Raw genomic sequence first — 13455 nt, forward strand, 5'->3', positions numbered from 1 at the left:
TTGCATGAGTGTGTTTGAGACATAAAACTTACTCAGTAAGCACAAAAACAAAACGCCCTCTTTTCATGAGCTTAGAATCTTTACATGTCAGAAAAATCTGTTATTAATAACAAACTGTGCTCTGCTTCTGAATGCCAAGATTTCAGAAAATAATTGAAAAGATAAAATACAAACAAAAACAAATAATCACGAAGAGAACAGTGGAGGGGAAATTTATTGTGGAGAAGGGGAAGTTTTCCTTTAGCCTTCAGTGACTTCTTCAACTTGGAGCCTTTTTAATTAACTCTGTTTATTGTCCCAAGCACTCCGAAACTAAAGCAGGAAATGGATGGATTCCTGTTTCACTTTGGTTGTGCTTCTCACACAGCCCCTGTTGTGAATACATCACACGTACTCATCCTAAGGCTTGAACTGATGGATATATGTCTGCAAACACACACAAAAACTCTCTCACACACACACACACACAAGCACATACACATGAAGATATATGTACACTTTGGGAATTACAAAAGATATCAAATTTGACAAAAAAACTAAGGAGATGTGAAAAGTACTTACAAGAGGAAGCAGCACTCAGCTTCCTCTGCAAATCGCCATCACACACACACACGTACACACTTGCACACAGTGTCTCCTCAAGGCATCACGTCTCTTCCTTAATAAGTGTTAACAAAATGTGCTTGTTTTCGACGCCACATAAGTGTGTCCCTCCCTTGCCCATCAAACCTGCCACACACCCCTTCCCTTAGCACCTGCAGTGTGTTGACAACGTCAGAATGACACTTTCTCACTTATTCAGATTATAAAATTAAGTCTAATTCTCACTGCTTTTCAGATGCAGTAAGGCTTCTCCTTTCATCGCTGGATGGAACGAGAGTGGATTTTGTGATGTAAAACTTGAATGGGGAGATAATCACTCAAGGAAGCATGATCATATTAAGAAAAATTACATTTTGAGAATGAGTTTCACATCTGAAAATTCATAAATGTACCTATTTATTTTTATTCCAACTTCAAAGAGTCTCCTGGCTCCTTCCAGACCCTGTAGACTCCCAGGCACAGCAACTAATGATCATTTAGAAAATGATTTATGATTTAAGAACTTCATTTCTAAGTCATACTTTGCTAACTTTAAGTAGATGGTGATTCTTCATGCCGTGTTTTTTAATATTTCACCCTGTGCGTAGGTATGTACATGAAAAGAAAAAAATTGAAGGGCTCAAATGGACTTTGACTTCAGACGTCACATATACAGAAGTTGAGACAAAAATTTGGACACAAAGAGAAATGAGTGAGAAAAATGAAAATGAACTCAAAGAGACAAAAAGAAAAGATATAAAACGATTTAAAAATTAAGAAGACAAAGAAAGAGAGAAGAAAGAGAGATGGGGAGATGTGTTCCAACCAGAGCCACACCAGCTTTGTGCCACTGCCCACTGGTGGCAGCCTGATAAAATAACTGACAGACCAGTTCAGCATTCAGCAGCAGCACTACAAAGATGAAGTATATGTAAAATGAACAAATGAATAAAATCAAGGCTGATATGTAAAATAGTTTAAAAAAAATAAAAGCGCACTTTTCACTGACAGTAAATTTTCAGAGGACAGACAAAAAATATACAAAAAACAAGAAAAGCCTTGTGCACATACCAGAATCCACCATCACATCCCTTTGTGTGCTTTTCTCCTTTGCCTAATCCTAGTTCACGAGGCCAAGAGTTAATGGTTAGTAACACTGGTCCTTGTGTTCTGATGCTAACCCTGAGTGGCCTACAACTGTTTTAGTCTCCAGTGATCTTACTGTCACCCTGCCTGGCCTTAAGCAACTATTTGTAACCTCAAGTGGCCCACATTCTAGCCTTTACCGTCCTAATGCCAACCCCAAGTGGCCTATCGCCTTTTCTTTGGAGAGGCTAACACACCTAAGCAAGCTAACAGCACTAACCCTTTCAGCTGTCCAGTCACCCAGAAGACATTGCTGTAAAGGCGACCAGGGTAGTCGGCGTATTTAGTCTGGAGTAGCAGGGCCGCTGAGTTCACCTCCATGTCGGAAACCATCATTTATTTCAACACTGAGAGGTCTGTGTCGGTGTCAGGACAACACTGCTCGCCCTGTCCAGACACTTCCTCTCTTTTTTATTCTTCTCTTCATCAAACAAATACAACAAGAATCTCAGGCTGTACTAAGCACAAGCAAAAAACACAGGAGATATTTTACTCAACAGTTTTTAAATAATTAAGGAAAGGTTTTTTTATTATATAAATATAGGTCTTGTGTTATTCTTACATGAAAAAGTAAGACAAAAATAGAATAAAAATGTACTTCTTTGAGCTCAAATTCAAAACTCTCTTCCCCTCAAAGAGCGTTTAAAAAAGAAAGCACATCACATTTAAATAAGCAAAGCTCAGTGTCTGCTTCTTAAATCCTACAGAGCAAATTTCTCCCACAGAGCTAATGTTCAGCATCCTCGTCTTTGCGTTGTTCTGTGACAGCTAAATCTCTCCATACATCTCGCCCTGCTCCCTTCCAGAGTTAGGTCATTCTCCCTTTGTGTTGGCAGCTAACTGTTAGGTCTATCCCACACACACACACACCAACACAGTGGATACACCTGCTAATTCTGATCTTTGTGTTGTGATGTGCTGTCAGAGTGTGAATCTTACACAAATGCACGTAGCAAACCTTGGGTCACCCTGCTTTTTATACCACTAAATCTTTCTCTCACACACTGCTAACATCGGGTCACTTTGCCTTTGTTCCATAAACACACACCGCCTTAAATGAAACACACACACACAGTGTCTGTAGCGTTGGGTCAGTCTTGTCTTTCTGCTGCTGTATACAGGCTAAGTCTCTTCCCATGCCCTGTCGGTGCCCCTGTGCCACCGCCACACTGAGCCCCTGCCCCGGGGCCAGCGGTCAAGAGGGTCGCCCCGACCCCTCCGAGGGGGGGCACCCTAACCCCTATCACCCCGTTTCGGACGCTCCTTAGTGTCCCTTTGTCGGCCTGTCCTGCACCAGATAGCACAACAAAGACGACTGCTGCTACGGAAACCAAGGCTTGTCTCATCATCGTGATGAGATCCTTTCTCCATCAATACTCGATATCCCCACAATCATCCCAACTTGGCGGTTAAAAAACCCAACTATCACATATATAGAAAAAAATATTATATAAAGAATTAAGCCTATAAAAATCACATGTTTGGGTTTCATTGTCCAAGAACTGAAATGGCACTTATGTATCAATAGCGGTCTCATAGAGCTGGTATTTTTCATGATGATGACTTGCCCCTCAATGTGGTAAAATTGGATAACATGGACCCCTCAAACTATGATGGTAACAGATAATTATTTTGCCTTACAGTCACATTATTTGAAAAAAACAGTGGCTGGTAAGTGTGTGTGTGTGTGTGTGTGTGTGTGTGTGTGTGTGTGTGTCCCCATGCGAGTGAGTACACAAGTGTGAGCGAGAGTAAATAAGATGTCCCTTTAAGACAGGAGCACCTCTATTTTTCCATTGGCGTTGTAATGAAATGAAATGTGTCTAATGTGCGGGAGTGGGGAGCGAGGCGGCCGGAGTGAGAGGGTGTTTCATCTGTGCGTGTGGAGCTCAGCGGAGCTTTGATGTGAGAGCTCTCATGTAGTGAGCAGGGCTTTGGGCACAGGGAAAAGGACAGCACTTGACAGGTACAAAGCATGGCTGATAGCGGTCACGGGTGCATGTGGTGGGGAAAGTGAAAGGTATGGATGTGTGAATTTGGAGGTTTTATATGTGGCTAATGGTTGAATAGGAACATATAAATTCTCCTCCTTGCACTGCATTTGTGTTTTGGTGCATTTATGAGTCAGTGCGCATGTTTCTTACATCTCCAGAATCAGCATGCTGCCTGTTGGTGTCCGTATAAATTGGATCTTGGGTAGCTTACTTTATTAGTTTTCAGTCAGGGGGCTGTTAGTATCAGGGTAAATGGCGCTCCCTTTTCTCAATAGCCTGCGCTCCACTTCCTCGTTTCAGCGATACTCAGCTTCGGATTCGCTACTCGGGCTTGACTGACAAGGGGGAAAGGGTCACCCAGCATGGCACACCCAATAGGATGAGGAGGAGGGATGTCTGCAGGCTACAGTCAGGTTTGAAATCTCAAAGAGGCACAATGGTCGGCTGAAAGGAAAGCTTCGTTAGAACATAAGCGTTAGCATCACAGTTTGTATACACTTCAGTCACAAGTGGATAGAGGAGCATTAAATAAACATATGAGTAGAAAACTGTTTAAAGGAGTAAAGGAGTAATCTGACTGCTTCTCAGTGAAGAATAAAAAGGTGCTGAGAGGAAAGGTAAATACAGTAATAACAAGTACACTCTCACTCTCCCTTGCTGTCAGGGCCACCCTGCTCCCTGTGACCTTGTCTGTCTCTGTCTCTGCGTGAGCTTTTTTTTTTTTGCATGCAGGGCCCCTTTATCCATCCCATTCCCCTCTTTTCTCACTCTCTCCCTCCTTTTTTCCCACTCCCCCTCTCCCTGAGGCATTGATACCACACAGATCGCACAGTAATGTCAGATTAAGTCACGGTGCCCCCTTTCTCATTTTAACACAGCACCAGTCTGAGACCCCCCCACCCATACCCACCCAACAAACAGCTATGTTCCTCTAAAGAGCAGAGAGGGTGGGGGGTGCTTACTGTACCACTGGGGCTCTGAAAAAGACATGTGTGGATCTTATGGCTGAAGTGAGAGGGGATGAGACGGGATTGTCATCAGGCTGTCAGCACAAAATCAATCATCCTCTTGATAACTTGCTATACCCAGGGGAGCATGCAAGTACTTGTAGAGGAGACCTAAATGTTTCTATATATAATTATGTTACAGTTGCTTTATAAAAACATCAAATAATAAGGGCTGATGGAGAAAAGAAACAGATAAAGGGCTAAAATTAGAACACAGGTTAAGGCCTAAAATTAGAAGTACAAATAGCTACAAAAACATATGAGATTCACGTGTTTGGCAGAGAATTTTTCATCCCTGCTTAACCCCAAATCCCTGTATGTTTAAGCAATCAATAGAACAGCCAACTCAAATGTTTACATTGGAAAAGTAAGACAAACTGGAGCTTCATCTCCCCATCTGCCCTCTGAGTTAATTTTAAACAAATCGCCCACCGCCTGGGTTTCTCCTCTAATAAAGAGTACACATTTAATTAAGTTTCTCTAAATTCGACTTTTCTCTTCAAGTTCAAAGACTGTACTATGTGTTTGCTTTCTCTAATGTAGTCGTACACTAATTTGGTCAAAGTAAATAAGACTCGGTGGTAATGATTGTCTTTTTCTTGATCTTAATGAGCACAAATAGTTTAGGTCAGAAAAAGAGGCTAACCTTTTGAGCTAGTCAAGTAGTTGTGTCTGTAATAAGCAGCCGTGTTTTTAACCTTGGCATGGATGTCTGGGCTCATTTGGATATTGTTTATATGTGGAGCTGAATATTTATAAATGAGTTCAAAGTGGAGCAGTGGGGTGGAGGAAGTGAAGAGAATAGCACAGCTTCTGATCCCCGATGCCTCAGCTTCTTTTCATGCTCACATTTACATTTCCTTCACTCTGTTTCACTTTCTCTTTCTCTCTTCCTGTCTCGCTCCTCCCGACCTGTCTATTTTCAGCACCTGGGTGGAAGTGGAGACATAAAGACACTTATGCACACAAACACACACACACACACACACACACACACACACACAGGTGTAACAAGATAAAGGATGTGTATGTGTCAGTTATTTACCAAACACTAAGTGTGTGAATCTGTGGATTTGTTCAGTCACTAGCCATGCTCAATGATTGATCAAGCATCAGAGTGTCTGGGGCCACCACATTAACACACACACATGAACGCTGACACACACAGAGCTGCTTCATCTGCTCTCAGCACGACACACACAGAGGGAGGTGCAGGGTTGGGGGTGTGGGTTGCTAGATTGGGGGTGGATGTAGCATTAATCACCGTCCAGGTGGAAATTGTCAGAGCTATCGATTGTGCAAGTAAATGTTACACAAGTCATTTGTCAATTTTTTTTTTTTTTTTTTAACAGAAGACCTGTGTGTCATTTGTGGAAAAGCAACTGTGAATGTAAACTCACCAAGCACGATATCTCAGAGCTGTCTCATCACATGTGAAAACAGATCCTAAGCCACAGAGCAGACATCTAAATAACTACATATTCTGAAAGTGATGTATAGTGTAAAATATTGTAAGAACTAGACAAATGTGAAAAGTGAAACCCTGGAACAATATGATAACTAATTTCTTATACTGTAGTGTAACTCGTGTGGGTTATCAAATCAGCTGTTTTCATTTTTCTACAGTATAATAGAGTATAAAACATGAATTTGCCACATCTACAGCAAAGGAAATGCAGTTAACAGGAGGAGTCCTCAGCTCACAGATGGAAAGCTATAGGGAAATAAATACAGGAAGCTTATTCTGACGCCGTTAGCATTTTGATTTATACATTCTATATTTTCTCCCCTAAGCATACACATGTATTTTTAATGAGGGCACAGAGAGATATAGATCATGGAATGATAGGTGCCTCCCTGCCCTCCTGCCTAACTATTTAATGTATAAATCAGGAAGAGGTGAACAGAGAGGGGGAGGAAGAGGAGCTTAAAAAAGAGGGGATGCAGGAGGGAAGGGAGCGTCCCAGGAGTAACCCTGTCCTGAAGGCCGCAACTAACAGTGAACGGAAGGAATGAAGGCAGACAAAGCTGAAGTTCAATGGGCCTAGGAGAGTAGGAATGTGCTGCCAAATGAAGTCGATCATTATGCTGATAGGTAGAAAGAAGTGTTTAGCTGCAATTCAGAATCCCATCTCTGCTCCAAAACTGACAAAAACCAGGAATCTGACCTCAGCAATGACAGTGATATATCCTCTCTCCCATGATCATGATCATAACACTGACATTAAATGACCCCCAAAAAATGTCTGTGCACTTTTCAGCTCGACCGTAAGTAAAGGAATTCCACCACATGTGAATTCTTAAAGAGCGCTGTCCATGAATGTTTCTACTTTGCCATCTGGACAGGTAGTTAGTGTGTTAACGCACATGAACACACACGGTGGGTGCGAGACGCATGGCCATATGTACAGACTGAGTCAACCAGGGTCAGTGGGAGGACACAACTAAACAGTGTGGACACATGAGCACATGTTCGTACGGATGTGTATGCATAAAACAAAAGGTAAAAAGAATACCCAAGTAAAAGAAATGTTGCAAAGACGGAGGGTAATGACAGAAGATAGAAGTATTACAGTTTTTATTATTATCATTATTATCATTTATTATTAACAGGTCTAAGCGTTAGGTCATTATTAGGTCTAGACCTGTTAATGTTTTTGGAAGTGTCCTGAGACAATGTTTGTTATGATTTGGCGCTAAACAAATAAAGACTAATTGAGTGATTGATTACAACTTAAAGCTCCTGGAATGGGTTTTAAATTGGTTACAAAATAGACTACAATTCATATTGATGCCTCTGTATGAACAATTAAGGCAAACAAACCATTAACATTAAGATTGGCTTTTACCATGTTTGATTACCATGGTGTCCAAATACACTGACAGGGGGCAGATGTCAGTCAGAATGCTTAAAGCTAAGCAAGCTAAGCTTTTTACATTTTCCACAAAAAGTTCTCAATGATCTCTAGCATGAATTAACCAGTGTGAGATTTTTGTGTTTAAGGAGAATGAGTCTGAAATAATTCATTAAACAAAAGAAGTGCTGCTGGGGGCGCCAAAATCAACACAACAGCTCTTACAACAGCTTTTAGAGGTTATTCTAAAAAGCTAATAGCCGCTATTTGTTATATATTTTACATACTTGGATACTTGATAGATCATGTACCAAGTTCTTCAGTGCCAAAAGTATACTACTTTTTTTGTATATCTCAGTCATGTTGATGGATGTATAGGTGTTCTTCACGAAGTATCATCTACCGTAAACGGCACAGTGTTGGAGAATAATGAGACCATGCAGTTGCACACAGGGTATTAATCTTACTGAACATCACAGGATCACTATGACCCCCTTGTGTCAAAGGTCAAAGAGGAATCCCTTCACCCTTGCCCTGTTATTGTGACCTAGGAGGGAGAGCAGCAGAGAGAGCTGGTGGTCTTGTCCACATTGCCCACTGTTGCTGTGAGAGGTTTGTATGTGTGTGTGTGAAATGAAATGCTTTTTTTGTATTTTTTCTGGCGTGAAGCATTTGTTTCTATCAGATGTGGTACACTGTGAGTGTTACAGGCTATAATCATGCAAAGGAAATAAAAGTGAAGGCCACAGTATTAGTTCACACACATAACCATGATGACACACACACTCAAACAGCCCCAAAGTGTGACCTCTCTCTAAGTGGAGCTGCACCACAGGTCCATGAGTCAGGATAGGTCGCCACAGCCAATCACAGGCTGTGTTTGAAGTGTGAAGGGTAAACACTGCGGCTGCTCTGTCCTGCCATTTACTCTGCTTATTTTCACAGGATGTAACCTAGAAAAGAATATAGTGTGTTTGTGTGTGTGTGTGTGTGTGTATGCATGTATATCTGTGTGTTCCTGCACATTTTCCATAGTGTCATTACCACATGGCCGGGTTTATGCTTCACAGCACACACATGGGGCTACGCATGTATGTTGGAATCCCCTTCATCCTCTCGCCATACGGCCAAATACACGTGGAGAAATCCATGCTGTGGCAACTAAGGAAGCCATGCATGGAGCAATAGACATTTTCCTATTAACCCGATGTAGCCTTCAAAAACGGTTGAAAGCAATTTACCATGGAAAGCGGCTGTAAAACACATCCTCTCTTCAGCTTTCTCTCTCACACACACACACAGGCTACCCTCTACCCCACCACCACCACAATCTTCACTAGAAGCTCTTTCAAATCTACTTTTTTTTAGGACCACCTGTTGTCTATTATTTTTACATACTGCTTTTCTCATAAATCATAACACTCAGTAATTAATCAAGCTGTCAAAACAGGGACCGGGGGTCACCTGGAGGGGTCGGAGGTGGCTGCGCGGCCGATGGGGGTCAGGGTCACACTGCATTCCTCATTATCAAGTTGGGATGGGAGAGGGGCCGGGCAAACAAAAGCGAAAGCAGATGGAGGGGAGGGGGGGACAGATGAAAAAGAGAGCAGGAGAGACAGAGAGGGAGAAGGAGAATTTGACAAAGAAAAGTGAAAGAAGCTGTCAGCTGCCTACAGACAGGGGAGGCAAGTCTGAGGAGGGAGACATCACATAAAGAGGAGGAAAAAAAAGGAAGGGACAGAAAGAAGAAGTAAGAACAAAAGAAATCTATGAGATGTTTCTACTGTATAGACCTGAAATTGGCTGCAAGAGGAGGAAGAAAGAAGAGGTAGAGCTTTTGGCTTCTTCGATGGGAAAATAGGGAATCAGCTGTGGAAGAATGATTGTTATCTTGTTCACTCTCTCCTAGCGTGCGTGTGTGTGTGTGTGTGTGTGTGTGTGTGTGTGTGTGTGTGTGTGTGTGTGTGTGTGTGTGTGTGTGTGTGTGTGTGTGTGTGTGTGTGTGTGTGTGTGTGTGTGTGTGTGTGTGGTTGATGAGGTGGACTGATATATCTCTCTCAGAGGAGTGTGTATCGGTGTCTCAGTGGGTTGAGAGCCAGTTCAGAGACAGGACCATGGGCCTGGAGTGGCATGTCACCGACTCCACAGTACACACTGCTGATTAGATCCAACTGATTAGACTGGTACATGTTTACACACACACACAAACACTGACACACACATTCTTGAAATGAATGCCCACAAAGAGTCTGAGTTAGAACATTGCCCATTCTCAACTTCTCCTCATCATCAAGGCTGTTCATTTAGCATATTAAAATATACAATGCTATCATAACACCTGGATGCTGTTCTGGAGTGGTCTACTAATTCATTCATAAAATACCATGGCTATGGAAAACTATTGTGACAATCAACTGAAGTGAAGTATTTCATAATGAGGAGTGTGAATATGTTTTGTGAGATGCAGGTGTACAATCATCAAGATGAAAACATACAGAAGAAAGAGCAAAATGCTCAGTAGGGAGGGTTGAATTGAAAGATTAAAAAAAAAGAACAATTTAAAAAGTGCAAATGCCGCGGAACTCCTCGCTCTGTGTTCCTGTTCCCCTCCCCAGTGTGCAGCAAGAATTCTCAGGCGTGGCTCGCTCTATCAAAAACATCACTCTTGAATAAGGCGCCGACCATTGCGCAAAATTAGCTGTCACCCTTTCCTCAAAATCTTTGTTAATCTTGTTTCCAGTGTTTGCGGATTTATCAGCACATGCATCAATGTCAGCTCCTTGGTTACTGAGCCGCACTACTTGGGAGAAGATATAATTAAAAATGTTTGGGGCGTGGGGGGCGGGAGGGGAGGGTGGTTGCTGAGGAGCGGGAGTGCTCGAGAAAGACGCGGTGGGGCGAGGGTGGTGGGGGTGTCTGGGAGAAGGAAGGTGAAGTCTTCCTCTCGTCTCATAGTTTCCCCTGGGAGCTTGTGGAGCACAGAATCGGCGATAACAGGAGAACAGGCTGGGCCGCGCCTCTCTCTTGCTCTCGTGCTCATTCTTCGGTATCACTCGGGTCAGTGTGTGCTGCTATCTCTTTAATGACGCTGGCTCCACTCATCTGGTCACAGTCGGGGAATCTGGTCTCATTGTTCACAGCCACTTGACACGAAGGAAAACAACCAAAATGAATCTTTCTGTGATATAACTGACTTAACAATTTGACGCACGGGTAACAGATTCAGAGGGAAATCTGGGTGTCATTGCTTCCTTGGAAGGTCAAGCAGAAAAGATGACTTACACAGACATGATAGTGGAAAAAGGCTACATGAGCGAGCATTATTTGGTAGAGCAATTAATGAAAAACAGTACATCTGAAATTTTGGATTCCTTCAAGGGTCTGTTTGCATGTTCCCTGGCTGTAACTTCACTTTGACATCTGGAGGAGAAGTGATGAATTACATGAAGCTACCACAGCTTGATCCTTGATATGTTTCCAGCACATCTCTTATTATCATGTGGCTTCTTGAAAAAGAATACATCACATGCCCATCCAGCTCGCGTCAAGGGACAAGGGACATCATGCATAAGAAATTTAAAGTCCAAGGCCCTGAGAAACAAAAACACACATCCGGCACACATATACACGTTTAAACAAAACCACACACACCCCTCTGGGATTGCGGCTGTGATTTCGAGACGTCCCGGAGAGCCGTGCCACAGAACCAGCAGGTTTCAGAGCTGTGTGGACAGAACTCTGGCCACGGACGTGACAGCTCGGGAGACAGCTCGAGAGAATGACAGACACATGTTTAAAACATAGCGCATAAATGCAAACCCCCTCATGAAATGACACCTACCACAGTGGCCCTCTGTCTTTCTCCCAAAAGATTGGGGTGTCAAAGAATGCGACAACTGTGGGCCCTTGTGCGTGAATATCTAGTACAGAAATCGGGGAAAAGAGCAGTGGAAACGTTCTGCTTGTACAGAGGAGTTGGATGATAGTTTAATGCAGGATTTTCAAAGCAGCGAGAAATGTTTTATTTGGAGTGTGTTCCCAAGTCTGGGTTAGGGCTGCTAGACTTTCCAGAGCAAGAACAAGAACACGACTGTCCCACACACAAGGATGTTTTCTGCCATAGGGTTAGAGGTGAACAGTGAGGTGGCCCAGGACTGAACCTTTCACAACGCCTGATACAGCATCTACCTGCAAAACGAAGGGATTTTAGTTCATGCTTATCTATTCTTCTCTTCTATCCTCCTCTCGCTCTTCTTCCTCCCTCTTTTCCTCCTCCATCCAGACCTCTAAGTGCGGTCTGGCAGGTTTGGCTGGGAGGTCGCGTATTCCCCCTCTTCATTAGTGAGAAAATGGACTCTGGTAAACGCTTGTTAAAGCCCTTACCTACACTCCCCCAGTTAATGGGAGTGATCCATTTGTGTCCGTTTCTGCCTGACAAGGCTTTACTGGAAGATTAATAGTGCGGTGTCAGGCCACGGCCACCCTCTGTCCCGTTCTCATTTCCTTTCTTCTGGGACGCACACATGCAATAATGGAGCCCCGTCTTTTGTTGTAACACCATGATTAGCCAGGGAGAGGGAAAAAAGCACAGGAATGAAAGAATGAGAGAAATGGTGGAGAGAGGGGAAAACAAAAGGAATATGAGAAAGAAAAAAATCTTTCATGATGAGGTACAAGTGTAGGTTTTAAGGATGTGAATTACAGGCACTTGACAATGGCAGTGTTATTATTAATTAATCTCCATGTGAGGTGAAGAGAGATATAATGAATCACTTATGGATATTTCCTGTGTTTTAAAAGGCTGGTTTTATCTTGGCATGATCCAGAAAGGTCTTCCACAGAGGTAGAGTTGATGATGGAACGTATGACAGGAAAAAGAGAGAAAAGGAGCTTCTTAGGGGAAATAATAGAGATAGAGAAAGGACAGAGAGAGAAAAAAAGAAGTGACGAGAAGTTCTTAAAGGGCCACCCACGGTTTCGTCTATCACCCAGGCCCCCCAGCCATCCCTCTTCCTTTTGGGGATGACACTGTCAAGTGTTCTGTCCCTTCACTGGGTGAACAGGATAAACGCTCATAATAATTACACGGACATTCCCGGGAAGTCCATCCTGTCCAGGATGAGCAATCCTTCAGCCAAAAATCCCATGGTGGAGCAGGCCTGGATATGTGCCATATTAATACAGAACTAAAATCCATACAGAGTACTTTATTTGTTTTTTCTTTTTTTCTCCCTCTGTTTTATCTCTATGGGTCTTTTCTCTCTGGTGATTCTACTGATGGGCAGACCAACAATCTGGTAAACACACAAACAGACACAGGCAGGCGACCTGCATTGCAACCCCCTCCTCACTACATCACAGTTGGTGCCAACGGAGAGCAGGGTGTTTCTCAAAGGAGAGCATGGGGGATTGGGGCTGGTGGTGTCTCATTAAATTCTTGGGATTGTCTAATTGTCTTTCGTGGACCTCCGAGAGACTAGTACATTATACTCATTGCAATTAACTAAACAAAAGAGCCGAACCGCCCAAGCACTGGGGACGAGGCTGGCTAGGGGGAGCAAGCCGTCCAGCCGGGACCGGGACAACAAAACACAAACACACACACCAGAAGAGAGTGCAGAGAAGCACCAAAGAACAAGAGAAAAGATATGAAGGAGGGCAAAAAAATGAAGGGGGGAGTAAAAAGGGAGGGGAGTGAGTAAGGACTCAGACAAATCTTGGGATTGGCCAGATGTCAGAGTCGGGTGGGAGGTCAGGGTGAGACAGGGTGAGGCGAAAGAGGAGGAGGGTGTCTGTGCTCATTTGAGACGCACCTTTGTGCTGGACCTGTCTTGTTTACTGCACCACAGCTTAGCAGTGCGAGGGTCCTAT

General features: G+C 43.2%; 1 protein-coding gene across 2 annotated transcripts in view; it reads right to left on the bottom strand.

The window, feature by feature from the left end:
- arb2a (ARB2 cotranscriptional regulator A) overlaps positions 1-13455 on the bottom strand; it is a 157418-nt gene that overhangs the window by 95505 nt on the left and 48458 nt on the right. The gene's annotated exons all lie outside the window — the stretch shown is intronic.

The sequence above is a fragment of the Halichoeres trimaculatus genome, unplaced genomic scaffold (genome assembly GCF_033239565.1).
Source record: "Halichoeres trimaculatus isolate MK-OKI-2021-1 unplaced genomic scaffold, fHalTri1.1 fHalTri1_scaffold_5, whole genome shotgun sequence".
Taxonomy (NCBI): domain Eukaryota; kingdom Metazoa; phylum Chordata; class Actinopteri; order Labriformes; family Labridae; genus Halichoeres; species Halichoeres trimaculatus.